General features: G+C 42.5%; 1 protein-coding gene across 13 annotated transcripts in view; it reads right to left on the bottom strand.

Annotated features, from left to right (window-relative positions):
• Positions 1-27,935, bottom strand: part of ADGRL3 (adhesion G protein-coupled receptor L3) — an 842,781-nt gene that overhangs the window by 420,167 nt on the left and 394,679 nt on the right. The gene's annotated exons all lie outside the window — the stretch shown is intronic.

Here is a 27,935-nt window from a genome sequence, read left to right as displayed (position 1 = left end):
AAAGTTACAAGCCAAGCAGTGACAGAACCCCGTACTGGTCTGGATGATCCACAAAAGGTCACACAGACTCTAGACTGTGTTACTTCAATTACACCAATGTAACTCCATTAACCCCAATGGAATTACACAGGCAAAAGCCTGAGTCTCCCTAACCATTTGCCTTAAATCCTTTGTCATTCTAGTTGTTCCTTCTTATAGACTTTCTCCATGGTCATCAAAGCCTCTTTATCCAAATGGGGCCTCTCTAATGTCATGAGTTTTTTATTCTAAATAAGTTGAAGTTGATCATTCAGACATTGAATACTTGCATCTGTACAGCCTAGACCCATGGTTGACTTCTATTGCGAATGTTAAGCACTGTTCTGAAGGGTTTAGTGTAATATCCATCACTGTTTCTCCACTTAAAAATTCCAATTGACTACTAAAGCAACTAAGAAACTTCATTTTCCCCTCCGTCTCCATCAATTACAGCTGCTACATTTTTAATGAGAAAAATACTGCTACAAAGGCTATGTAGATCAGCACTGCAGCAGCTAACTAGCTGAACTACAGCTTTGGGTGGGAGAGGAATCAGCAGACAACACTAAATAGTAAATGGGAGCTAATTTCGTATTGCACTTTAGGGGCATGCAAGGAGCATTCTTTATGTCAATAAAGATTTGTAATTAAAGAAGTTTAATCACAATGCAGTTCCTGAAACCAAATGTTAACATCAGCAAAATATAAGAATTGTTAAGCAACTCAAATCACTAGCTTAGCTGTCATCTGCCACTCTATACATTATAGGAGTTTGAGACAGTTTTATCTTCTATATTTACTGGGTCAGAGCCTCACAGGGTGTAAATCAGTGAAGCTCCAATGATTTACAACAATTGACACCAGCTGAGGATTTGGCCCATCGTCTCTTGGCCTGGTCTACATTCAAACCCGACACAAGTCTCCTTGTTTTGGTGGAAGTTGACATGAATCCACACATGCATCTGTTTCCCATCAATAGAGCTTTGTAGTTTAATACACATACTTACTAGAAGTAGTCAAAAACTTTCCAACTGTATGCTTTTCTGTCAGAAAATGCTGATTTGTAGAAATTGAAACTTTCTGCAGGTATGTGTTGATTGCAAGGAAATGGTGTGTGTGTGTGTGTGTGTGTGTGTGTGTGTGTGTGTAAAAATAAATCGTTTCCATTTTTCTTGGTGGAATGACTTTGTTTGAAATGCATTTGATTTAATGTTACATTTATATTTTATATTAGAATATGTGTTTTTAAAGTCAACACATTTCTATTTAAAAAAAATCACACATTCAATTTCTCAGGCAACTTCAAAATTCTTTAGATTCGTTCTGATTCAGAATGGCAGAATATGCCATAAAATGGAAATTCCAATTCCCACACACCTTTTTGCCTCAATGTCCTAATCTTTCCCCAGTAATACAAATTTTTTAGCTCCACAATTTCTTTCTTCCTTGGCCTTTCCCAGTGCATTCTCCTCACTTTGGCCCTCCCTCCCTTGGTCCTAGGGAGATACTTGCTCCCTCTCCAAATGTGGCTGGTTACAGTATTTCACAGGGTGGGGAAGTGACTGAGTACATATGTAGACATCACAGACTAAATGAGGTAAATTGATGGCCTGGAGAGAACACCTGGCTAATAGGGAATGGTGGGGTAGATGGCGGGCAGGAGGCAGACCCTGTGTTTAGGATGAGGTGGCTCAGTGAGAAGGAAGAAACTGCCAGTCTGACCCAAGTGCAGGGAAACATGAAAAAAACCTGTCTGACTTGGGGATTTGTTATACAAATTTACACTCAACTCTGATAATTTCACACTCTAAAAAGGAACTAATGAGCAGAGCCTTTTACAAATGATTTTTCTCTCGAAGAAGACTGCAGAAGTATTGCTGGGCACCCAGTTACAATGCAATACGACCATCGGGTGTCATAGTGAAGAACAAAATGTCTATGCAGGTCTTACAATAGCTAGCAGTGACGTTTGTCAGTATCACATCACTAGGATCTGACCAAATTCAGTCCATTTTGACCAATTTCATGGCCAGAGGGTTTTAAAATTGGTCAATTTCAAAATGTCACGGTGGTGTAACTGTGGGGTTCCCGACCCAAAGCGGGGTTGTGCGGGGGTCGCAAAGCTGATGTAGGGGGGTTGTGAGTTGTCTGCTGGGAGCTGCAGACTTGGCAGCAATGCATGCTGGGAAACAGGGCACAAAGGTAGAAGAGTTTCCTTTTGCCCTGTAAAGGAGAGATGAGGGCCTGTGGATGCTCTGCCTGCTGAGGGAGTGTGGAAAAGCCCAGGCTGCAGTAGAGAGGAGAAGCTTTCCCTGAAAGTCTCCAAAGGGGGCACAAGAGGAAGGGCAAGGAACCATGGGGAGGAGGACGAGGGGAATCCCCGGGTGATGCTGGTGGGGCTGCTCACAGAGGGGCTTTTCCTGCAGCATCCACAGAAACCAGGAAACGTAAGTAGCAGCCCTGAGGAAGGTACAATATGGACAGGGTTGTTTTGGGAGTGGATAGTTGTTTACAGTCTAGGGCCAGAGGCTGGTGGTGTGGGACATGGAGGTCATTAGTTCCCTATGACTCAGCAGAGCCACCTACAGGTAGTGAAATTATACCCCTACACTTGTAAACCCCTCTGATTCGAGAGGAGAAGGTGGCACAGCCTTGCAGAGGGGGCTCAGAAGCCTATTGATTTTGTTTGGACTTTTGTTTACCCAAACACGATGGAGTCTCTCTAGTTTAGTTGTAGGGCCAAAGTACCCAACCAGCAAGAGGGAGACTACGAATCAGTGGGGAAACTGAGACATGACCACATCCTGATGGTGAGAGGTAGATCTCTTAATGATGAGAGATTGAGTGAATGTAAAGAAAAGAAAAGATCTCCACTCGACATTGATGGTCAGCTTTTACATCACTCCCCCAGCACATGGAAATCTTTAACTGCAGCTTTTTTGCAACAATAATAGCTTTCTTCCTCTTACTTTTTCCTTTCATCATCACAGGGAAGTAAAACCTCGCTGCTAAGACCAATTTTTTACTTAATCAATTGCAACAACAATTGAAATTTTTAAAATTGACTAAACTATGCAACATATTATTTTCACAGACATCGTAGAGCTGCAGTTTTGCAGCCCACCTTGTATATCGTGTGGCATCAGTGTCAGGGCAATGCAACAACCACACAGGCAAGTTAAAAATCACAAAATATTAAACAAACACTCAAGCTACAACTTACTTTCTTCCTAGGTCCAAGAGCTCGGCATCAGATAAATTGAGACATGAATTTCCCCCCTCTTATTTGTTCAGAATATATTCTACTATATGTTTTTATTTGAGTTGGGAGATGGCTATATAGTGCATTAGGCATTTACTTTTGCAAACGTGAAAGAGGATTTAATCAGTCCATGAATAAAGCTTAAAGAAACAGAAAGCGTCCTAATGCAAATGCAGCTGTGGCTGATAAGGGGGACAATGGGCAGAAATCCTTGACTTGATTAACTTAGTGACCTAGAAAGAGGGATGTGTCTCATTCCAGCAGTGCAGAACAGAGAACCACTCATTAAATGTTCTATTCATCTGAAAGGATCTGTGGATCTCACTTCCGCACCCAAAGAAGCTATTCACCAGAAGCTTGGACACACTATGGAAGCCTTTCTTTCTGTTTCTGGCAGCAGAAAGTCAAACAGAGGTACAGGCTTCATATAAATAAGGGCCCCTCTCTCTCCTTCTCACCCCCTGCATTGGCTTTTCAGAGGATTCAGCTGGGACTTAAACCACATACAGTAAGAAAGATTATTTCAATAGAACTTAATTCACTTTGATGTTCGTTTTTTTTTTGGAGAATTTTTATGGGCAGTGTAAGAACTTAACTATTTTATATCTGAGGATCTACACACACAATATAAATGCATGCATGTTTTACACACATGCACACATATACACAATTTCTTCTAATCCTTTGACTCAGGGCCGGAGCAAGGATGTTTCATGGCTTAAGCCTTGCGCCCTCCTCCCCCCTGCACCCGCGTCCTGAGGCGCCCCCCCCCGCGGCAGCTCCCCCCCTCCACCCTGAGGCGCTCCTCCTCCCGTGGCAGTTCCTCCTCCGCCCTGAGGTGCCCCCGCGTGGCAGCTCCCTACCCCCACCCTCCGTCCTGAGGCACCCCCCCACCCCAGCTCACCCCTGCTCCACGCACGAGCACCCCGAGCACGCCGTCGCTACTTCACTTCTCCCGCCTCCCAGGCTTGCAACGCCTAAGCTGATTGGCGCCGCAAGCCTGGGAGGCGGGAGAAGTGAAGCAGCAACGGCGTGCTCGGGGAGGAGGCGGAGCAGGGGTGAGCTGGGGTGGGGAGTTCCCCTGCGTGTGCCCCCCCCTTACTTGCTGCAGGCGGCCCTCCCCGTGCCCCTCTGCCCCAGCTCCCTCCGCCTAAATGCCGGCAGCGACCATGGCGGCCGAAGATCAGGCTGCTGCAGTTGCTGCCGAAGCAAATGGCGCCCCCCCAAATCCTAGTGCCCTAGGGACTGCCTAGGTCCCCTAAATGGTTGCACTGGCCCTGCTTTGACTCCAGCTTAATGAACAGCATGCTACATGTGAACTCGGCAAAGATAAATTTTTGCCTAGTGCCCTTCATACAGTGCCCAATATTATACAATGTTTTAAGGATCATTCATATGGAAAAGAAGGCTTTAATATGAGGTGAAATTAATAAAGGGAAAAGTAGCCATGTCTTGAAGCGGGGTGGTCAAGCTGTGACAGTCTGAACTTGAGTGAGATTCAAAATGCACGGCTAACACATGTGAGAAACCCCTTGATTGTAAGAGCGAGATACTTGGAAAAAATGCCTTCAGACTAATCCACATTTAGGCAATCTCCGTCCAGCTGAGGGAAGCTTTGTTTTACTCCTGAAACAAAGTAAGTAAAGTTTTACTCCTGAAACAAAGGAGTAAACAGAGAGTGATTCCTAAAGCAGGGGAAACATTAGGGAAGCCAAGAGTGGGGAAGCAAAATAGTTGGGTCCAGGAGTAGGGGGATGTATAGCTATCATCTTTTAATGGCCATCTGCACATACACAATACAAATCTGCATCAAGACATCACTCAAGAAAAATATGAACAGTAATATTAGAAATAAAGTACGAAATAAAATTGCTCCTAGGAAATCACTTTAAGCTCCCACTCGGACTGGAGAACAAAACTCAATGAGACTAATATTAATAATAGTTGTTTGTACAGCACTTGAAAGCACTGTACAGACACAGACTAATAAAATCTCACAACCTAACTGAGCTATCAGGTAAATATGGCTACTCCCATTTTTGAAATGACAGGCTCAATACCACAGAATGTGTCAGCAGCAAAGCCAGGATGAGAACTCAGACCTGTGCACTTTCCTCAGAATGACCCTGTTGAACAATATGTATTATGTCAACTGATCACAGAGGACTTTATATGGAATCAGTCAAATACTGACAGCACCCTGCAAGAAAAGACAGGATAAAATGAGTGTGGACGGGGGGTTAGTAGGCAGCATTTTTTTCCAAACTGTGAAATGGCTTGCTCAGTTTCTCACCCAAAGGGTGATTTGCCAACTCTCTCACTGCTGATTGGTATGCAGGAGGAAGAGAGTCCAAGACTGTAGCAGACCTGGCAAAGAAGTCACAAGATCTTATCTCACCATAGCAGTCCTATTTCTCCAAATAAGAGAGGTCTTCATGATTAATTAACACTCATAAAAGAAAGCTTGACCACAAAAGGCAATACTAATTAGCTAATGACAGTCCTGACAGAGTGTTTATGAGTCCGATCCAGCTCCCATCAACTTCAAAGTAAGCAGAGTGCAGGCCCTAAATAAATGAAAGATATTGGAAGACTGTTAGCTATGGTTAATACATGGACAAAGGGGCAAAAGTGTTTTTTAGCTTTGACATGTGAGACTGTGGGCTTGCAGAATGTCTTTTCAAAGAGGCTATAAATACTGCAACAAAATTAAAGTTTGTGACTATATATCCATAAAGCTTAATCCTTGAAACCTTGATACAGAAACACCATGTAGTCACTAGAAAATAATTGAGCACTCACCCCTAACAACAACAACAACATAAATATTTGAAGAATGGATGCCCAAGATGCGTGGTGACAAGGAGAACTGTCCTTACACAGAAAAAGAAAGGCAGCCCCAGTGATACTATGAATTATAGGCCAAATTACACGTATACCAACAAATTGGAAACCTGTAACAGCAATTCTGGCAAAGAAGATCCGGACAGCTAGCTCGCAATGGAATGCTGCCTCCTGAGCAAAAAGGCTGCACAACAAACATGAAAGGGACAAAAAACCACCTCAGGCTGAACAAAAGGATCACAGAAAGTGCAAAACAATACAAAAAGACGACAACAAATTCGAGCTGGTGTGGATAGACTACCAGCATATGACAAGTATCAGAGGGGTAGCCGTGTTAGTCTGGTTCTGTAGAAGCAGCAAAGAATCCTGTGGCACCTTATAGACTAACAGATGTTTTGCAGCATGAGCTTTCGTGGGTGAATACCCACTTCTTCGGATGCAAGCAGTATCCCACATTCGCAGACAGAGAAACTGAAAATGCACCAGATTCATCCAAAGATCATTTCTTTTCTGCAGCCATCTATGGTTAACTAGAACATTCAAGTTTACCTGAAAGGGACTATCATTGATAAGGTCTGAATTAAAAGAGGAATCTCTTTCAAGGAGATTCCTTATCCCCAGTGTTGTTTGTGGTAGCAATGTTGCCTTTGATATGGATGTTCCATGAAATAAAGAGTGGTTTTCATATCAGCAAACAACCACCACCAATTAATTATTTGTTACACATGGATGATCTGAAACTATATGGACAGCCAAAAAAGGCGATACAGAAACTGATGACACATGCTGAAACGTCTGGTGAAGATATAAAGCTGTGGGTTGGTTTGGCTAAATGTGCATCTGCATCAGTAAAGAGGGGCAAACTGGTACAATCAGATGGCATGCAAGGTAACAACGGTACTGCCCAAGATATCTCTCAACACGTCCCTTACAAATAGCTTGGAATCAGGGAACTGCTGGAGTTACAACATAAGGAAGTCAAAGAAGAAGTAAGGAAATAATATACAAACAAATGGTAAATTCTCTGAGGACAAAACTCAACTCAAAGAATTATGTGGGCGATGAACTGTTGGAATGATCAAGTGGAATCAAGAAGAGAAGAAAAAAAAATGACATCCAAAACAAGAAAACTCCTAATGATGCATAGAGCAATGAATACCAATCAAGGCACAGACAGGACATACATCCAATGATGTGATGGAGGAAAGAGTCTACTATCTGTGAAGGAAACAATTGGAAATGAAAAATATAACATCAAAATGTATACGTCAACCAGAGTAAAAGATCATCTGGTTGCAACAATAAGTGATGGGCTGGGATACACACTCAGCCGAGAAAGCATAAAAGAAAGGAGAAAGCAAATCACCAAAGAAAGACTCAAAAGATTTACACAGAAATCAATGCATAGACAGTGGTGGAGAGAGATTGAAGCCATTAGTGATAGAAGATTAACAACATTATGTCTTGCAGAAGAATACCTCAGAAGAGACCCGGAGCCTCATGCTGAGTGCACAGAAGCAGTCCTTACGGCTTAATCACATTCCGAACAAAACTGACCGACAGAACTGCTCCCTGAACTGCAGAATGTGTTCCAAAAAGGAAGATAATGGAGCATGTGCTGAGTGCCTGCAGGAGCCTGGCTGGTTAAGAACATAGGAACAGACACAATGAGGTCGCCAAGTGTCTGCATTGGAGCCTCTGTTGCAAGTACGGACGTAAAAGCACCATGCAGTATTACGCCCACCAAATTGAAAGTGCTCTAGAGACAGAAGAGGCTAAGATTTTATGGGATCTTGCAACTGTCACAGCCGAATTGTGCAGGCAAACAGGTTGGACACAGCTGTTGTAGAAAAGACGATAAACAAGCCCATGTTAATTGATATTGCCAGAGCAGCAGACAGAAACACCAAAAAGGAACAAGAAAAGATGGCGAAGAATGAAGAACTCTGACACAAAGTGGAACAATGGAAAACTAAAACAAAGAAGATCCCAGCCATTGTTGGAGCAGTTGGAGGGATCTCTACAGGTCTGAATTTTAAGGAAAATAAAGGAGTGCATTTGAGCATCTAAAATGCAGAAATTCTGCAAAGGGTTTAACAGAACTCCTGATTACTCAAACCTGCAGAGTTGGTTCATGGTCAGGATTTATTGGTGACTCTTGGGATAAATTTTAAACAGTACCATTCCTCTTTGTAAGGTTTAAAGATCTTGTATGTTGTGAAGGTTATTTGTTTAAAAACAAACAAAAACATTGTCATGATATAATACTGAGGGATACCAACAATACTTAGCTCTTACATAGTGTTTTTTGATCAGTAGATCTCGAAGTGCTTTACAAAGGAGGTCAATATAATTATCCCCATTTCACAGATGGGGAAACTGTGACATAAATATTTGAAGTCAATATCGACCAGCAAAACAAGTGGCAAAGATAAGGATTGAACCCACATTCCCACACCAGTGTCATACCCACTAGGCCACGCTGCCTCTCTTAATTGTTAATTGTATTAACATTTCCAACGTTTGCTTAAGACTAACTAAGCTTGGCAGAATTCAAGTTTTATTTTCTTATCATTTTGACTGACAATATCAATGTGTATTTTAAGCATTTTTTCAATGTTTATTGATTTTAATTTTCTCAGTTGTGGGGAATTATGGGGAGGTCAGATAATAACTGGCGACAAACAATCATTTGATAGACACTGAGATTCAAAATGTTAAAGCTTTATAACCATTAAAACACAAATTGTCAACATTACATGTTAAATATACAAAATAAATATCCTCACATCACACTCTCATAAGGTCTCAGGCAACATTTTTCTGACTTAGCCTAACTGTAAATTTCAATTATTACAAATGGGAAAAAATTCCATTGGTTTCTGTGTATACAGTGAAATCAATGTTTACCAACATTTACTGATGAAAATATAATCTTTCCAAGCTCAAGAATAACCTACATATAGGGTGTAACATATGCTATCAGTCGTACATATAAACAACCACTAACTGCCACTTATTTTGGAAAAGTTCTGTGGCCTGTGATATTCACCATAATGGTCCCTTCTGGCCTTAGAATCTATGAATAATCAAAACTGGAACTAACTCATGCCTGGAGGAGGATTAGAGCAGAGGCAGGATCAAAGTGGGGGCATTTTGGCAATGCCCGTATTGTACAGTGGATGATAGCTTTACAACATTACTACACGAGAAAAGACTTCGGAGAGGTTCAAGCGCTTTGGGGATCCAAGGTAAGGCAAAGACGTCTGGCCTTGTGGGGCAGTGAAGTTAGAATGTCATCAAATTTTATTCCAAACAAAACGGGTTGGGTTTTTTGGATCACACAGATATTTTCTCAAAAAGTTCCATTTTGTTTTTTTTTTTTCAGAGAACAGAACATTTTTTTGACCAGCTCTAATGTCTGAATTCAACTGAGAGTGAAGTCAGATACAAATAGGACTCCAGGGGAGTAGGATTGGGCTTTTATACCCAATAAGAGGAGGACTTTCTTTCTTTGAAGGATTAGGTGGTAGGAAGCATAAGATGCCCATGTGCTGGGAAGCAGACAGGGCTTTGTGAATGCATTGGCAGAGATGTACAATTAGGTGTTGTTTCCAGAAAAGTAGAGTCTAAGGCTGAAGGCTAGCAAAGTAACATACTAGAGATAGGGTACTGGGTGGATGGGGTGTGAGGAGGGAGCAAAGACAGAGTCTTGGAGTACGGGAGATGCAAAAGGAAGATGTAGAGCTTCCACCAGAAATGAAAAGGGAGCAGTCAGAAAAGTAGGATTCCAAGAAGGAGAGAAAATGAGACATTGACTTCTTCCTGAAGGCTCTCAGGATGCAGAAGGTGATCGATAGTATTGAAAACTGCAATAAGAAAAAGGAGGATAGGTAAACAGAGGCAACTGTGATCAGAGGGAACAGCTAACTGGTTTGCGTATCAGAGGGTACGTCTACACTACGGGATTATTCCGATTTTACATAAACCGGTTTAGCAAAACAGATTGTATAAAATCGAGTGTGCGCGGCCACACTAAACATATTAAATCGGTGGTGTGCGTCCACGGTCCGAGGCTAGCGTCAATTTCTGGAGCGTTGCACTGTGGGTAGCTATCCCGTAGCTATCCCATAGTTCCCGCAGCCTCCCCCGCCCCTTGGAATTTCCGGGTTGAGATCCCAGTGCCTGATGGGGCAAAAATCATTGTCGCGGGTGGTTCTGGGTACAGCCTCACCCCTCCCTCCCTGAAAGCAGCAGACAACCGTTTCGCGCCTTTTTTGCTTGGTGAACTGTGCAGACGCCATAACACAGCAAGCATGGACCCTGCTCAGCTCAATACCGCAATCGTGGATGTTTTAAACACCTCGCGCACTCTCGTGCAGTATATGCTGAACCGGGACCTTCAAACCGAGGCGAGGAGGAGGCGGATACGGCAGCGCGGCGATGACAGTGATGAGGACGTAGACACAGAATTCTCTCAAACCGCGGGCCCCTGCGCTTTGGAGATCCTGATGGTAATGGGGCAGATTCTATCCATTGAACGCCGATTTTGGGCCCGGGAAACAAGCACTGACTGGTGGGACCGCATTGTGTTGCAGGTGTGGGACGATTCCCAGTGGCTGCGAAACTTTCGCATGCGGAAGGGCACTTTCATGGAACTTTGTGACTTGCTTGCCCCTGCCCTGAAACGCCATAATACCAAGATGAGAGCAGCCCTCACAGTAGAGAAGCGAGTGGCGATAGCCCTGTGGAAGCTTGCAACGCCAGACAGCTACCAGTCAGTCGGGAATCAATTTGGAGTTGGAAAATCTACTGGGGGGGCTGCTGTGATGCAAGTAGCCAAAGCAATCACTAAGCTGCTGCTACGAAAGGTTGTGACTCTGGGAAATGTGCAGGCCATAGTGGATGGCTTTGCTGCACTGGGATTCCCTAACTGTGGGGGGGCGATAGATGGAACCCATATCCCTATCTTGGCACCGGAGCACCGGGGCACCCACTACATAAACTGCAAGGGGTACTTTTCAATGGTGCTGCAAGCACTGGTGGATCACAAGGGACGTTTCACCAACATCCACGTGGGATGGCCAGGGAGGGTTCATGACGCTCGCGTATTCAGAAGCACTACTCTGTTTAAACGGCTGCAGCAAGGGAATTACTTCCCAGACCAGAAATTAACAGTTGGGGATGTTGAAATGCCCGTTGTTATCCTGGGGGACCCAGCCTACCCCTTGATGCCATGGCTCATGAAGCCATACACAGGTAGCCTGGACAGTGGTCAGGATCTGTTCAATTACAGGCTGAGCAAGTGCAGAATGGTGGTGGAATGTGCATTTGGCCGTTTAAAGGCGCGCTGGCGCACATTACTGACTCGCTCAGACCTCAGCCAAACCAATGTCCTCTATGTTATTGCTGCTTGCTGTATTCTCCACAATCTCTGTGAGAGTAAGGGTGAGACCTTTATGGCGGAGTGGGAGGCTGAGGCAAATCACCTGGCCGCTGATTATGCGCAGCCAGACACCAGGGAGATTAGAAGAGCACACCAGAAAGCGGTGCGCATCAGAGAAGCTTTGAAAACGAGCTTCATCAGTGGCCAGGGTACAGTGTGACTGCTGTGTTTGTTGATGAACACCCACCCCCCTTGATTGACTCATTCCCTGTAAGCAACTCCCCCTCCCCTTTCGAGTACAGCTTACTTATGCAAATAAAGGCACTATATTTTAAAAATCATGATTTATTTATTAATTCATTATAAAAAGAGGGAGAGAAGTAAGGGTGTAGTTTGGGAGGAGGATAGGAGGGATGGAGAAGGGCAGTAAAAAAATTTCACATTAATGACAGCCTTCTGGTTGGGCTGTCCACGGGGGTGGAGTGGGCGGGTGCACGGAGCCTCCCCCCATGCGTTCTTACACGTCTGGGTGAGGAGAATGTGGAACATGGTGAGGGTTGAGGGTGGTTATACAGGGGCTGCAGCGGCACTCTGTGGTCCTGCTGCCATTCCTGAAGCTCCACCAGACGCCGGAGCATGTCAGTTTGATCACGCAGCAGCCCCAGAGTTGCATCCCGCCACCGCTGATCTTCCTGCCGCCACCTCTGATTTTCCTGCCGGTCTTCTGGCCGCCACCTCTCATCTCAGGTGTCTCTCCTGTCCTCACATTCACTGGCATCTTTCCTGTAATTTGATACCACGTCCTTCCACTCATTCAGATGAGCTCTTTCCTTGCGTGTAACTTCCATAATATCCGAGAACATTTCATCTCGCGTCTTCTTTTTCCTCCGCCTTATTTGGGCTAGCCTTTGGGATGGAGTAGGGAGGCTTGAAAAATTTGCAGCTGCATGAGGGAGAGAAGTATTTAAAAAGATACATTTTACAGAACAATGGTTATACTCTTTCACAGTGAACAGCACTATTCACCTTACATAGCACATGTGATTTCCCTACAAGGTCGCATTTTTCATCTTAATACTGAGTGCCTGCAGCTCTGGGGTTACAGATCTCACAGACACAGGTCCGGGCATCAGAATTCAGCTTGCATGCGGCCATGGTAAGCCACTGTCTTTCGGCTTCTGCAGTGATTTACTCCTCCCCCCAATGCATGGCTAATACCATGCTAGCTCCCTGCTAATCAACACCTCCCCCCCCCACCACTGCCTGTCTGGTAGCTTGGGGAAGATCCCTGCTGACCAAACACGAAAAAGATCATCGGCATTTCACTCCTCCCCTCCCCCCGCTTGGCTACGTGCAGGAAAGGGTTTTCTTTTAGGCTGCTGCAGTCCACGAACCCAGTAGGAAAATGGCCATCCCCCTTACTTAAATTCCTGATTTTCAACCAGGTTACCCTGAACGATATCACTTTGCTGAGGATAACACAGCGAGACAAAGAACGGATGCTTCTTGAATGCCAGCAATCACCGGAACTATATGCAGCTATGCTTTGCCATGCTATGATACCTGATTACTTGCTACATGCATGGCGTGGTAAAGTGTCCTACCATGGTGGACGGAACAAGGCTGCCTTGTCCAGAAACCTTCTGCAAAGGCTTCTGGTGTACCTCCAGGAGCGCTTCATTGAGATGTCCCTGGAGGATTTCCGCTCAATCCCCAGACATGTTAACAAACTTTTCTAATTAACTATACTGTCAGCGAATGCATCCCAAGTCCTCAGGGCAAATCAATCATTAAAAAACGCTTGCTTAAAAAACAATCTTTGATATTTGCAAAGGTACACTCACCAGAGGTCCCTTCCATGGCTTCATTGTCTGGGGTAGTGGGTTGGGAGGGTAATTCCGTCAGGGTGAGAAAAAGCTCCTGGCTGCTGGGGCTCACGGAGTGCTGTGTGCTCTCTGCAAGGTCGTCCTCCTCACCTTCATCGTCATCTTCCCCGTCCACATAATCCTCAGCTATGGCAGAGATTACAACCCCCACCTCGGAATCCACGGACAGGAGTGGGGTACTTGTGGCGCAGCCCCCTAAAATAGCATGCAGCTCAGCATAGAAGCGGCATGTTTTTGGCCCTGCCCCGGACCTTCCGTTTGCTTCTTTGGTTTTCTGGTAGGCTTGTCTGAGCTCCTTGACTTTCACTCTGCACTGCAGTGAGTCCCTGGTGTGGCCTTTATCCGTCATAGACCTTGCAATTCTTTCAAATACTTTTTCATTTCGTCTTTTTGAACGCAGTTCTGTTAGCACTGAATCCTCTCCCCAGATAGCGATCAGATCCAATACCTCCCGTGCAGTCCATGCTGGGCCTCTTTTTCGATTCTCAGGAGACTGCATTGTTACCTGTGCAGATGAGCTGTGCGTGGTCACCTGTGCTGATGAGCTCTCCACGCTGGGGAAGCAGGAAATGAATTTCAAAACTTCGCGGGGCTTTTCCTGTTTATCTGGCCAGTGCATCAGAGTTCAGAATGCTGTCCAGAGCAGTCACAGTGGTGCACTGTGGGATACCGCCCGGAGGCCAATACCGTCGATTTGTGGCCACACTAACCCTATTCCGATATGTTAATCCCAATATTAGCGCTGCTCCTCTCGTCGGGGAGGAGTACAGAAACCGATTTAAAGAGCCATTAAAATCGATATAAGGGGCCTCTTAGTGTGGACGGGTGTGGCGTTAAATCGGTTTAACGCTCCTAAAACTGGTTTAAACGCATAGTGTAGACCAGGCCAGAGATTAATAACAGCACTACTGTGATAGAGTCAAAAGCCAGATCAAAGCAGCAGAGTAGATTGCACAGGAATGGGCAGGCCAGAGGGACAAGGAAAGACCACCTTTTCCTGAATATGGGCTAAGGAAAGAAAGGCTGATGAGTAAAGAGTGAGACAGGGTCAAAAATCAGGGTATGAAGAGGCACTGAGAGCAATTTGGAGCCAGACATGGAAAGATCCAGTGGAGATAGAGAGAAGTGGCTTATAACAGCAGCGATAGAGAGCATAAGTAGTGAGCCAGGAAGTGACCGAGAAGGATGGAAGAGTGGGTCTAACGAGATGGGAGGGAATCAGTTAGTTATAAATGAAATGAATAAAACTTCCATTTAAAAACTCACTACTTGATAATACTGCTCTCAAATGGAGTACCACAGGCCTGCCTGTATTAGGCTAGCAAGAAAAAGGCCAAACAAACCTCAAATGGTTATTTTGTAAAGAAAAATAAAGTACCTTGGTCTCCTGCTGCAACTGAGTCACAGAAATTTCACAGCCAGTCTAGGGAGATCTGGATTCTTTCAGATGAATTGCCTAATGGCATGATGCTGGTGGAATCGCTTGATTATAATGCATGGAGGCAAAACACACAAAGGTAATAGTTGTTTTAACAGAAATTGCTAAACTTATAACGCAAGAGTGAGAAACGGGGGCAAACTGTGACTGGGACAGAACGTGACATGAGATGTATTTTCCGAAATTGAAAAATAAAGGAAGTGTGGTACTAAGCAGCTAGTTCCAATTAAAAGTGCTGAAATGCCACACTCAAATGCTACTTAATTCAAAGCAAAATATTCCAGAATTGAATCAGCGATTTTAACCTCACCATCGCTCTCTGACCTTCTAGCCACCATAGCTAATCATTTTCAGTAGGGTATGATAAAAGTTTGTATTAACTGCATTAATCAAATACCTTATTGACTCCAAATCCATAGTGGATGATAGAAATCCTTTCCAGGTGGATTTTAATTTCCATTTAATCCTTTACTCTACTGCCAAATACACAAGGTATGAGAACTCGTGGCCTGGTGTCACCAGTATAGTGATGGATGCTCTCTTGAAGGTCTGAGAACACTATATCTATCTGAGACAAGGATAATTTCAGCCCCAGTCTTCCATGGGGATCTATGTGGGCACACTCACTGAACCCTGACAAAGCCCAGTGGGATCTGCTTGCATGGATGTGATTGCAGTGTCAGAGCCTCCGATTTCAGAGTATGTTGTACATTCAAGTTCATCCCCCAAACCTTTATTGTAACCAATCCTGTTTAACTGATGTCACTGCTTGTTTGGGTTGATACATTTCTTATTTTGGAAGAACTGTAGCTCTGTGTGTGTGTCATGCGTTAACCTGACTGCCACAACAAGGACCAGTCCTCATATGGGGCCATTCAACAATGTTTCTTTCCCCCCATCCCCCTCAAAGCAGGCCCAATGAAAAAGAACACATCTAAAGAGTGAATGAAGGCTCCTCCTAAGATGGTCATTTTGGGGTAAAGAAAGGTGGAAAGAGTAATACAGACTGCAGCTTCCTTCAGTCATTCTTAAACAATATAGCCTTCTATTTTCACTATGTCTTGAATGAACACGCTTCTTTGCTGTTCAGACCTGTTTAGGGGTTAAAAAGCAACTCTCTCATTCTATGTTAATTCTATGTGACTGCCACATAATAAATACATTTTGCTTAAGAATAACTAGTACACTATACTACACTAGGGCAAGAATGGTGTCCCTGGCCTCTGTTTGCCAGAAGCTGGGATTGGATGACAGGGGATGGCACGGATGGATCACTATCCTCAAGTAAAGCTAATAAACAGTTCTCTTTAAAAATAAAGGGCAGGAGGGGGGAGGCGAAGAGAGGGAGGTCTCCACTGAAAAAATCATGCCAAGAAATGGCAATTTCAATTACTGAAAATAAAGTAAAATAATCACTTGTCATTTACAAAAGCGTTCTTAGAAGTCTATCTCCCTCCTTGGGTCATACTGTCAAAAGCATCTAAGTGACTTAGCCTAAATTCCAATGAAAGTCTTGGGAATTATGTGGCTAAGTCACTAACAGTCTGTTCCTCATTAGATAGTTAACCGGGATGATTGGAACTCAGCTCTGAGCACCCAGGTTAGACTAGACCAGGTGTGAACAGCAATACTGCAAAGCCTCTAATCTCACTACTGTGTCCTCACTGTCTCTGCAATTGCCTGGGTGTGTTTGGGGGCATATTCCGCGCTTCTTTGTTCTGAGACACTCTAGGGTTCTTTCCCAGTCAAATGTGTAATTGTCTGGCCTCTCCTTTGGGAGGAACTGTGGGAAACTGGAGGACTATCAGCACTTGAGTGCTTTAGCCCATGTCCTCACTGCATAATGGGTGGGTTCTAGGCCAAATTACAAGGGGAAACCTGGTTCTAACCTATATTCCAAGTCCTGTAAGCTAGTCTGGCCTTAAAGCACCTCCAAACCTGGGTCAGAGGTTTGGGGGGGGATGGTAGGGGAATTTGGGCTAAAATCAAGAGTAAAGCCTGTTAATTGTACAGTGTAGACATACCCTTAGGCACTTTTTTTGAAAATGTGACCCCTTATCGATTGGGGGGATAGCTCAGTGGTTTGTGCATTGGCCTCCTAAACCCAGGGGGGGCAAAAAAAATGGGTTGGGGAAATCTTAGGGAGGAGGGGTTTAGGCATCTGGGGGTCAATCTTCCTCCAGAGACTCAATCCCCTTCAAAGAAAAACAGATAGGCATATCTCCATATTTAAAAAAAAAAAAAAAAAAAAAAAAAAAAAAAAAAAAAAGAAACTGGTCCTGGTGGTCCTGTGAGGTGGTGGGACTCCCTCCCCCTGTGTCCTTTCTTTTCCCCCCCTTGATCTCTTGATTTCATTACCATTTATTCTACATATCTAAAAAAACTATTTAAACTGAGATGATAAAAACTGATAGATTAAGACTGATGACTTTTTAGATTTTTTGCTTTTTTTGTCAGTTTAGCATAAATTGGCTATTTACCATTGCACTTTTCTAGTATAGACAAGTATTCTGGTATACCTATCGATGTATAATCCTAAATCCAAAAATGTCCTTGATTTCCTTTAAAAATATTTATATTTTAAAAATTAAAAATTTTTTTTTTGATTTTAATTTTCAGGAAATCCCTTTCAGAACCTTCATCTGAATCAAATCTAGTCAGAAATCTTCTTATAAACTATTATAAACTGTTGCATTTGCAAAGTTACATTCTATTTAATATAACATTGTATCCAAAATAGCAATAAGAACCAATTGTGGTAAATCAACTATGCCTCCACCAATTAAAATCCCTCCACTCTTTAATACTCTTTAATATCTAACCACTTAAAAAAATATTGAAAAGAAATTTAAACCCTGGAACAAGAAATCATGAACCCTGGAATGGAAATCATATTTTTTTTTTTAATTTTTTTTTAATTTTTTTTTTTTTTTTATTTATTATTTGTCGATTCGACATATTTATCATCCATTGATCAGACATATTTTTTTTCTTTAATCTTCATTACCATGTAAGTATGTGGGGAAAACTCCTGCCTGTTTAAAAACTCTGTTGACTTCAGCAGGTTTTCACCAATCCCATAACATCTTGAACTGACTTGGAAATTACTTTTTTATTCATTTCCACATATATAATTATAATTATATTAACTACCTACATATCAAAAATCAAAAGAAACCTGAAACACAAACCAGGCTTAAAAGGAAAAAAGGGAAAATACATTCAATAGTAAATTAAAGTAAATTTTTTTTTATTTTTCTTATATTTTTTTTTTTTTTAAAAGAAAAAAAAAAAACATCATCACTGGACACAGATGAAGAAAAGAAGAAAGTTTAGTAGTGAACTCAACTGTATAAAGATAAAAAAAATAAAAAAAAATAAAACCGTTAAATCTAAGTGTTCAGGATGGATGTAATAGTAAGCTAAGCAAAGATTTTTTTTTTTTTGTTTTGCAATAAAATAATTTTTCTGTCTGTCTGTATCCAATCCAAAAATGCCCTTATTATATCATTATTTAAACTTCACTATACACCACAGTGAGTGCTAGCACCTGGAACTGGAGAAGAAAGAACTGATGGCAAAGCATTTAAAGAGACTCTGTCACAATCAAGGGCTATTGTATTGTACAATACCAGAATGCCAACAAAGCTCAGAGACCTCAAACATACTTGTACTTTGAAATTACCCATGCTTCACATTCACTACACCCTGGGAAGTTAATGTAGTTCTCATTTTGCCCGTCTCCATTTGGCTGTTCAAATGGAAGTACGAGGTGGCATTTACCCAAAGATGGGCAGAGAGTCTGTCAAAGATTTAGCATAGTAATTGATGGAAAATCTAGTATGTTTAGACAGCATTTGAAATATGACTAATTTGAAATTAGTCTCTACAGAATACCATGCCAAAACACTGATACAATTAGGACACATGTCCAATGCAAGTGATCCAACTTTTGGCAGCTTGAACTATGCTTGTTTGGATGTGACCAAATCAATTGCATCCAAAGTACAGAACATCTATTTACTCTGTGAGCTAGTAAGATAGGCGCATAACTCAGTAATATCAAATAGAATTGTACAGCATTTAACGGTACAAGCATATGAGGCAAGTGACATCACGGTCACCAGGGGTGATGATATAAGCCATTGTTCACAATGGACCAACACGATTATACAGTCAAGAATCAGTTCTTCCCCCCACCCTGTGCATGCGCACGCGCACGCACACGCACACACATATCCCACAACCACCGCTGCCAAATAAAAACAACAAGGAAGTTGATACTAATAATCCATAACTTTCTGTTGTGCTTCTCAACTGGAATGAACCTCAGACTAGAACACCTATAGGTAGACTTAGAAGGATTAGATTTTTGTCAGTGAGTGTCAGTTTTCACCGTACATACAGATATAGACAAATAAATATTTCCATCAATAATAATCAACCTTTACAGATAGTCAAAGAAAGAAAAATGCTCCTTGAGAACTTAGTGTTTGATGTCAGGATATTTACCTCGTATACTTTGACATGTGGTGTTGGCAATTTATGTTTTAATGGTTGTAAAGCTTCAACCTCTTGAATCTCAATGCCTACTGTCAGTAAATTATTGTCTGACCCCCTACAATCTGACCCACCCATAATTTTTCACAACTCTGAAAAGTCAAATAAACATTGAAAAAAAAAATGTTTACAAATAAACATTGATATTATCCATCAAAATATTTAAAAAATCATCAGATTCTGCCAAGTCTATGTATAGGAATTACTTCACTCATCAGTTAGGTACATCTCAAACTGGGGAGGAATGTGGCAGGTGCTAAACAGTGCACAGCAACAATACGTAACAGATTAGGGCAGGAAGTGAAGAACACTGCTTCCAGCTGAAATTGTAGGGTGAATTTAAATAGACAAAATACAATTGCCTAATTAGTAAAACATGCCACAGACATTTAAAAGCTCAGTGCAGTCAGCACCCCCGTTCTATAGCTCTTCCAAATACACTTGCCCAGTGCCCTTTAGCACCATGCTGAGGAACTGGCTCAGTAGTGACTCCCAAGAAAATGTGACACTGAATGTCCACCACCACTTTGACTTCCCTCCCTAGCTAGTAAAGAATGATGAGCTGACTTAACTGGTGGGATAGGACAGGCTCCCAACTATCATGAATTTGCGTTATCAGTGAGCTTTCATGATAAAGGTTATACTTATAACCTAGAAACACCTGAGACAGAAAACTTTAATACACCAAGTTTACCATAATGAGCTCTTGTGATCTAGTTGTTTAAACAACTGTGTACATGAGAATGGCATTACATATGACTTAGTTTTAAAAGAACACTGATGTCATCACAACCTTTACATATGAAACAGAACAGGTTCTATTTTTGTTGTTTTTTGTAGTTTTCCCTGGGGAGAAAAATTGGTTCACTACTCCAAGGTCCCCAGAAGGCAATATATATCTGTCAGGGGATACACCCCCAAGGATCAGGTAGAAGAAAACTCTGTCCCTTTAAATGAATGCTTGAAGAAAACAATTTTCAATGAATTTTGACTCACTTTGGCATAGTTTAAAAAAAAGCATTTGCCACCTTGTTCAGGCATTGTGTAATAGGAATGACAGTGTGAGCTATTTGATCATACTGGATATAGTTGCAAGACAAAAGAATGAAGAAGATGGAACACAGCAACAGCACTGCTGCATTTGCTGAGATTATTATTATACCGTGTCTGGAGGACAAAGAATGATTAATTGCTCAATGCAAACTGTTAAAGGGTTTTCACCCTCCCAGCCCATACCTTAACGTAATATCTTGTAAGAAAACAAAATACATGGCTGCAGTCAAATCCATTTCTTAAAACTTTGATCTGTAAGTGGAGACGTTTAATTGAAAACCTAGATTATATTTATGGTTACTGAGTTCTGCACAATTTTCATGGCTAATACGACAGTAAAAACCACCAAAACTATGTGAAATTATAAACTGGATACAGATGTACTTGTTATAATAGCTATTTTCACAGTGTAATATCAGTGTTTCTTTAGTACAGTGCTTTATTGTGGAGTGAGACAAATGCATTTCATAATTAGTCAGTGAGAAGCTTTTTGTTTTCTGTTTGTCATTTTACAGTCCGCTGATTATAGCCAATCATGTAAAAAGGTCCAAATTTAAAAGTTATCTAACAGAATTAGATCTGGCTAAAACTTGCTGTTAGGGACAACTTCATAATATCACCAATCCCAAGCATTCAAAAATCATGAGCCAGCCCACCAACCCCCAATCATGCAATTGGCTTAACAGTTCTTTTTACTTGCCTTCTGATTTTTGAACTTTTAGGGATCACATTTTCAAGCTTTGTTCTGCAACAAGGGCGAGAAACGTACTTGTTTTAAAGGCAAGCTGAGTCTTTCACATACAAAAGCTGCCACTACTAGGTCTGAAAACCAGTACTTCTTCTACAGAGCGAGGGTGGAGCCCTGATTCTAATAGCCTCAATGGCAAAGCTCCCACTGATTTCAGTGTGGCTAAGGTTTCATCCTGAAAGCTTCAAGAAAGCAAACTACGGTTCCTGATCCAGCAAACACGAATGGACGGAAGTACCTTGCGTGTGTTTGCAGGATCAGAAGGCATGAGTTGAAGTGAATAGTGCTTCTCTTTCTGTTCTATTGATTGAACTAGCTAAATCATCCCAGCTTCCACATGCATGGGTATAAAGGAAGCTGTTGGCAGATACGCAAGCAAGCTAGATATTCTTATGCTTTGCAAGCCGGGCCTGTAATTTATTGTTAGCAGTTATGATAGCTATTGGGGCAAATGATCACAAATTTAAATTATACAGATGCTTGGGTTCTAAATCAGACTATCTGGAAATACAGGATAGGCTGCAGTTTAATAATTCAGTTAGGCATTGTTTAAAGTAGAGACATCCTTGGCAATGACGTAAACATGGACAGATTGGGGTAAGGTTGCACAGTCAAACTTCCCTGGTAAAGGCGACCCAAAGGCTGCCTATCCAGAGGGAGGGCTGGGTACAGAAAAAGATAGGAGGGCTACAAGGGGACAGAGGGGTGCTAATTCTGCAATATATTGTACTTCCTCCAACCTCAGCGACGTACCCAAGTAGGAATCCGGCTTGTTAGTTAGAGAAAGGGCGAGGTGGGATGGGTGTATAATGACTGATTTACCTGGCATTGTGTCCTCGGTCACGAGCACCCTCAACGCCGGCAGAATTCCTGACCTAAACTGATGGTGACTCCATCAGCATTGATGTATATCGTTTCCCTCCACTATGATGTGAACACCACACGCGCGCGCGCACACACACACACACACACACACACACCCAAAGGGTTCAGGCGATAGTGAGAGCTGCTGGGTGCACAACACTTTTGAAAACCAGGCTATTTAGTTAAGATACCTCAGTAGAGATTAAGGGTATGTCTACACTGCCATCACAAGGTGTGACTGCAGCTTGAGTAGCTAGGTGTACCCAAGCGTGCTTTAATCTAGGTTGCTCAGGTACCGGAGCTGTGAAGCCATGGCTATACGGGCTTCAGAGCAGACTTGTGCATTTCCTGGAACCCAGGGTAATTACTTACAGGGAAAGCCTGCACTACCATGGCTTCATTGCTCCAGTATCCCAGCTAGCTAGATTAAAGCTAGCTCAGCGATGCCTACTCGAGATGCTGTCACAGGCGTACCCTTAATGGTGAGATTTTCCGCTCCCACTCATGTCAATGTAAGCAGAGTTAGGCCAACACTAAGGACTTCGCAAAATCTCACCTTAGGAGCTATACAGTTAGGCTTCCAATTTTGAAAATCTTGCTCTTCAAGCCTAAATATCATATATGTTTCCTTACAATAGACTCCTAGACTTTAAGGACAGAAAGGACCATCATGATCATCTAGTTTGACCTCCTGCACTTTGCAGGTCATACAGCCTCACTCACTCACTCCTGCAATAGACCCATACCCTCTGGCTGGGTTATGGAATTCCTCAAATTGTGATGTAAACAGGATTTACACAGAATCCATCATTTATACTTGTTTAAACCTGAAAATGACCCAAGCCCCATACTGCAGAAGAAGGCAAACCCCCTCCCCCACCCTCCACCCTTCCAGGGTCTCTGCCAATTTGAACTGGGGGGAAATTCCTTCCTGACCCAAAATATGACAATCAGTTAGATCCTGAGCATGTGGACAAGACTCACCACCCAGACAGTTTGGAAAGAATTATCTGTAGTAATTCAGAGCCCTCTCCTTCTAGTGTCCCATCACCAGCTGTTGGAAGATATTCGCTGCTAGCAGTCACAGATAAGCCACATGCCATTGTAGGCAGTCTCATCATATCATCCCCTCCATAAACTTATCAAGCTCAGTCTTGAAGCCAGATAGGTTTTTTGCCCCCACTGCTTCCCTTGGAAGGCTGTTCCAGAACTTCACTCCTCTGATGGTTAGAAACCTTCATCTAATTTCAAGCCTAAACTTGTTGTTCACCAGTTTAGATCCATTTGTGCTTGTGTCTACATTGGTGCTTAACTTAAACAACTCCTCTCCCTCCCTGCTATTTATCCCTCAGATGTATTTATAGAGCGCAATCATATCTCCCCTCAGCCTTCTTTTGGTTAGGCTAAACAAGCCAAGCTCTTTGAGTCTCCTCTCATAAGGCAGGTTTTCCAGTTCTCTGATCATCCTAGTAGCCCTTCTCTGCACTGGTTCTAGTTTGAATTAATCTTTCTTAAACATGGGAGACCAGAACTGCACACAGTATTCCAGATGAAGTCTCATCACTGCCTTGTATAATGGTATTAACACTTCCCTATCTCTGCTGGAAATAGCTCACCTGATGCATCCTAGGATTGCATTAGCCTTTTTCACGGCCACATGACATCGGTGGCTCATAGTCATCCTGTGATCATAGAATCATAGATTATCAGGGTTGGAAGGGACCTCGGGAGGTCATCTAGTCCAACCCCTTGCTCAAAGCAGGACCAATTCCCAACTAAATAATCCCAGCCAGGGCTTTGTCAAGCTTGACCTTATAAACCTCTAAGGAAGGAGATTCCACCACCTCCCTAGGTAACCCGTTCCAGTGTTGCAGCAACCTCCTAGTGAAAAAGTTTTTCCTAATATCCAATCTAAACCTCGCCCATTGCAACTTGGGACTATTACTCCTTGTTCTGTCATCTGATACCACTGCGAACAGTCTAGATCCATCCTCTTTAGAACCCCCTTTCAAATAATTGAAAGCAGCTATCAAATTCTCCCTCATTCTTCTCTTCTGAAGACTAAACAATCCCAGTTCCCTCAGCCTCTCCCCATAAATCATGTGTCCCAGACCCCTAATAATTTTTGTTGCCCTCCGCTGGTCTCTTTCCAATTTTTCCACATCCTTCTTGTAGTGTGGGGCCCAAAACTGAACACAGTACTTCACATAAGGCCTCACCAATGTTGAATAGAGGGGAATGATCACGTCCCTCAATCTTCTGGCCATACCCTATTTATACAGCCCAAAATGCCATTAGCCTTCTTGGCAACAACGGCACACTGTTGACTCATATCCAGCGTCTCATCCACTGTAACCCCTAGGTCCTTTTCTGCAGAACTGCTGCCTAGCCATTCAGTCATTAGTCTGTAGCAGTGCATGGGATTCTTCTGTCCTACGTGAAGGACTCTGCACTTGTCCTTGTTGAACCTCATCAGATTTCTTTTGGCCCAATCCATTAATTTGTCTAGGTCCCTCTGTATCCTATCCCTACCCTCCAGCGTATCTACCACTCCTTCCAGTTTAGTGTCATCTGCAAACTTGCTGAGAGTGCAGTCCACGCCATCCTCCAGATCATTAATGAAGATATTGAACAAAATCGGCCTCAGGACCGACCCTTGGGGCACTTTGCTTGATACTGGCTGCCAACTAGACATGGAGCCATTGATCACTACCCATTGAGACCGACGATCTAGTCAGCTTTCTATCCACCTTATAGTCCATTCATCCAGCCCAAACTTCTTTAACTTGCTGGCAAGAATACTGTGGGAGACCGTATCAATAGCTTTGCTAAAGTCAAGGAATAACATATCCACTGCTTTCCCCTCATCCACAGACCCAGTTATCTCCTCATAGAAGGCAATTAGATTAGTCAGGCATGACTTGCCCTTGGTGAATCCATGCTGACTGTTCCTGATCATTTTCCTCTCTTCTAAGTGCTTCAGAATTGATTCCTTCAGGACCTGCTCCAGGGTTTTCCCAGGGACTGAGGTGAGGCTGACTGACCTATAGTTCCCCAGATCCTCCTTCTTCCCTTTTTTAAAGATGGGCACTACGTTAGCCTTTTTCCAGTCATCTAGGACCTCCCTGGATCACCATGAGTTTTCATAGATAATGGCCAATGGCTCTGCAGCACATCCAGCCCCATGGACTTGTGCTTGTCCAGCTTTTCTAAATAGTCTCGAACCACTTCTTTCTCCACAGAGGGCTGGTCACCTCCTCCCCACGCTGTGCTGCCCAGTGTAATAGTCTGGGAGCTGACCTTGTTCGTGAAGACAGAGGCAAAAAAAGCATTGAGTACATTAGCTTTTTCCACATCCTCTGTCACTAGGTTGCCTCCCTCATTCATTAAGGGGCCCACACTGTCCTGTATAAACCAATACACCCAGGTATTTATTCTCCTCTATCACTTCCAACTGATACGCCAGCTTATAACAAAAAACTCTTGTTGTTAGTTCTTCAGTGTACGACCTTATACATTGGATTATTAAATTTCATCCTAATTCTATTACTCCAGTTTTCAACGTAGTCCAGATCCTCTTGTGAGATAGTCCTCTGTATTGGCACCCCCACCCACACCTCCCCACCCCTGATTTAGTCCTATCAAGCTGTCTGAGTTTGACTTCCACCATGAAAGTGGTAATTTCTACCTCCATATCCTCATTCCACTCTGACGTCAACCAGCATCTTTAGTCTCTCTGAAAAGCTGTTTTTGGTTTTCTCACACAAATGATCTGCACACAAACAGTTTAGAATATGTGTCAATTCTACCATGTGAGAAATTCTTATAGACAGGCTCCGGTACAAATCTCTCCAGGAAGGTTTATAGCAGGTAACGCGAAAGGCCTTAAAGGCTCCTTGCTTCTGTACTTGCACCAATATTTAAGAAGCTTGCATAGTGTTTACTGGGTATAGAAATGTATGTATTGACTTTTACATTGTGGTCTGCTAAGCTGAACCCCTTGGCGGGATGTGCATTCCTTCAAAGTATGGCCTAAAGCCTAGTGCCGGGCACATGCTTAGTTCACTGATCATTGAAACAGTGAGACCCCAGAGTGGCTTTAGTTGTGTCAATGCAACTGTTCATACTCTGCATATTCTAATCAAACACACTGCGAAGATTTAAAGATTTACTGTGCTAGTCCATATTATGGATTTACATCTTGCAATATTTCAGTTGTTAAATGAACTACCCTATTTTTGTTTAGTACGCAATCTAGGGAAGGAATCAACAAACAGACCAAATTGTCATACAACGAGAAAGGCACAAATTGTTTCTGGTTCAAAATAGCCCAATAACCTATTAATAGGAAATGCAGATAAAATAAATATTATGAGTTCCAAATGAAAATAAAGTGCTTCTCACAAGATGTATTAAGTCACCTTATTATTATTTTTATTATGATTATTTTAATGCATTCATAGTACTAGAAATCCTTAGTTTTGGCATGCAAATGTTATGTTCTCTGCCTGGAATTGCAGCCAGTTTTCTTAGACAAAAGCTTTAGGGCAAATTTGTTTCCATCACTAGAAAACACTCATACTTGATTCAAAGGGTTAGTGATTTTATACTGTACATCTGCTGCCAAATCTCGGTCAATTTACATTTCAACTAATTTAATCCAACTTGAATCTAAAGTGCTTTTTTATTTTCTCCCCTGCTGATATCATGTCAGAGATCAAAGAGTTGTCCCTGTTTTCTATGCTCATGCCACAGTAGGTTACAGAGAATTTACAGCTCTCACCCAAACACAGTCAAAAGCAAACAAGGAGATCTTTAAACACAGTGCAAAGTCACGGGAAGTCATCAGGATGCAGTTAGAAAAGTGGGCTAATGAATTATGGTAATTTGTCTCTTCCTACATGTTGCTCACAGAACGTGAATTATCCACAAACAAGCTCTAAAACCAATCTCAAAGTCTCATGGAGAAAATGGCATGGCACCTTCCTTTTCTGAGAGGTGGCAGATAGGGTTTAATAAAGTTGGCAAGGAGATTTGTATGGCTTTAGCAGGTCTTCATGGATTTCAACCTATTCGCACCCAACGTGAGTAAAGAAAGGCTTATGGAATGCTCAAAAATAAATAGAGAATAACTAACTGGTAAAGACCAGGTCAAGCATTTCTAGCTCACCTCTTTCCTCTTTTCAGGGCAAGCTAATCCTACTTTGGCACTGAAATAAAGAAACACCAGCACAAATCCTCTCCGTTGGCTGCATGCCTGAACCATAATGTCTGTAAACTTTCAGGAAAGGGATCAGTGAAAGCCACACTGGAGTGAAGATAAATTCGCCACTGCCAGCTGATAGGTACAGTAGGTGGTTCCTTTATAAAAAAAACTTACACAGCAGCTTGGTTACATGGCTTGCATAATAGAAAACGACACATATACAGCATATTGGGATGTGTAAGGGAAGTATCTTTGCCCCAAACTTAAATACGAACCCAGAAGTGTAACAGAGCCCATGAATCTGTGGAAATGCAAACAGTTAATGCAAGCAACAAAGAATTTTTGCACTGCAATTTTAAATGCTTGCTCTCTCTCTCTCTCTCTCTCTCTCAGACACACACACAGCTGCAGTCAAAATAATTAGCTCTGATCTCCCGAAGACAGTAAGTAAAAAATAAATTAGCTGTGTGAAGGGATTAAAGCAAATCAGTACCACCGAGCTAACACCAGGGCTGGATCGGTGCCTGGAGCCAAGGATATTCTGCAGAGAGTTCTACTGTAACACAAAGAACATTAGAGAGAAGGTGTAAAGAAAAAAAAAGTCCCTGATGGAGAAAACAAATGCTGCTGTGAGTACCAGAAGACAGCCAGGGTGAAAATATTACCTAAA

This window comes from Mauremys reevesii, linkage group 5 (assembly GCF_016161935.1).
Source record: "Mauremys reevesii isolate NIE-2019 linkage group 5, ASM1616193v1, whole genome shotgun sequence".
NCBI lineage: Eukaryota > Metazoa > Chordata > Testudines > Geoemydidae > Mauremys > Mauremys reevesii.
The sequence above is the reverse complement of the archived record's forward strand: the minus strand, read 5'-3'. Positions and strand labels throughout refer to the sequence as shown.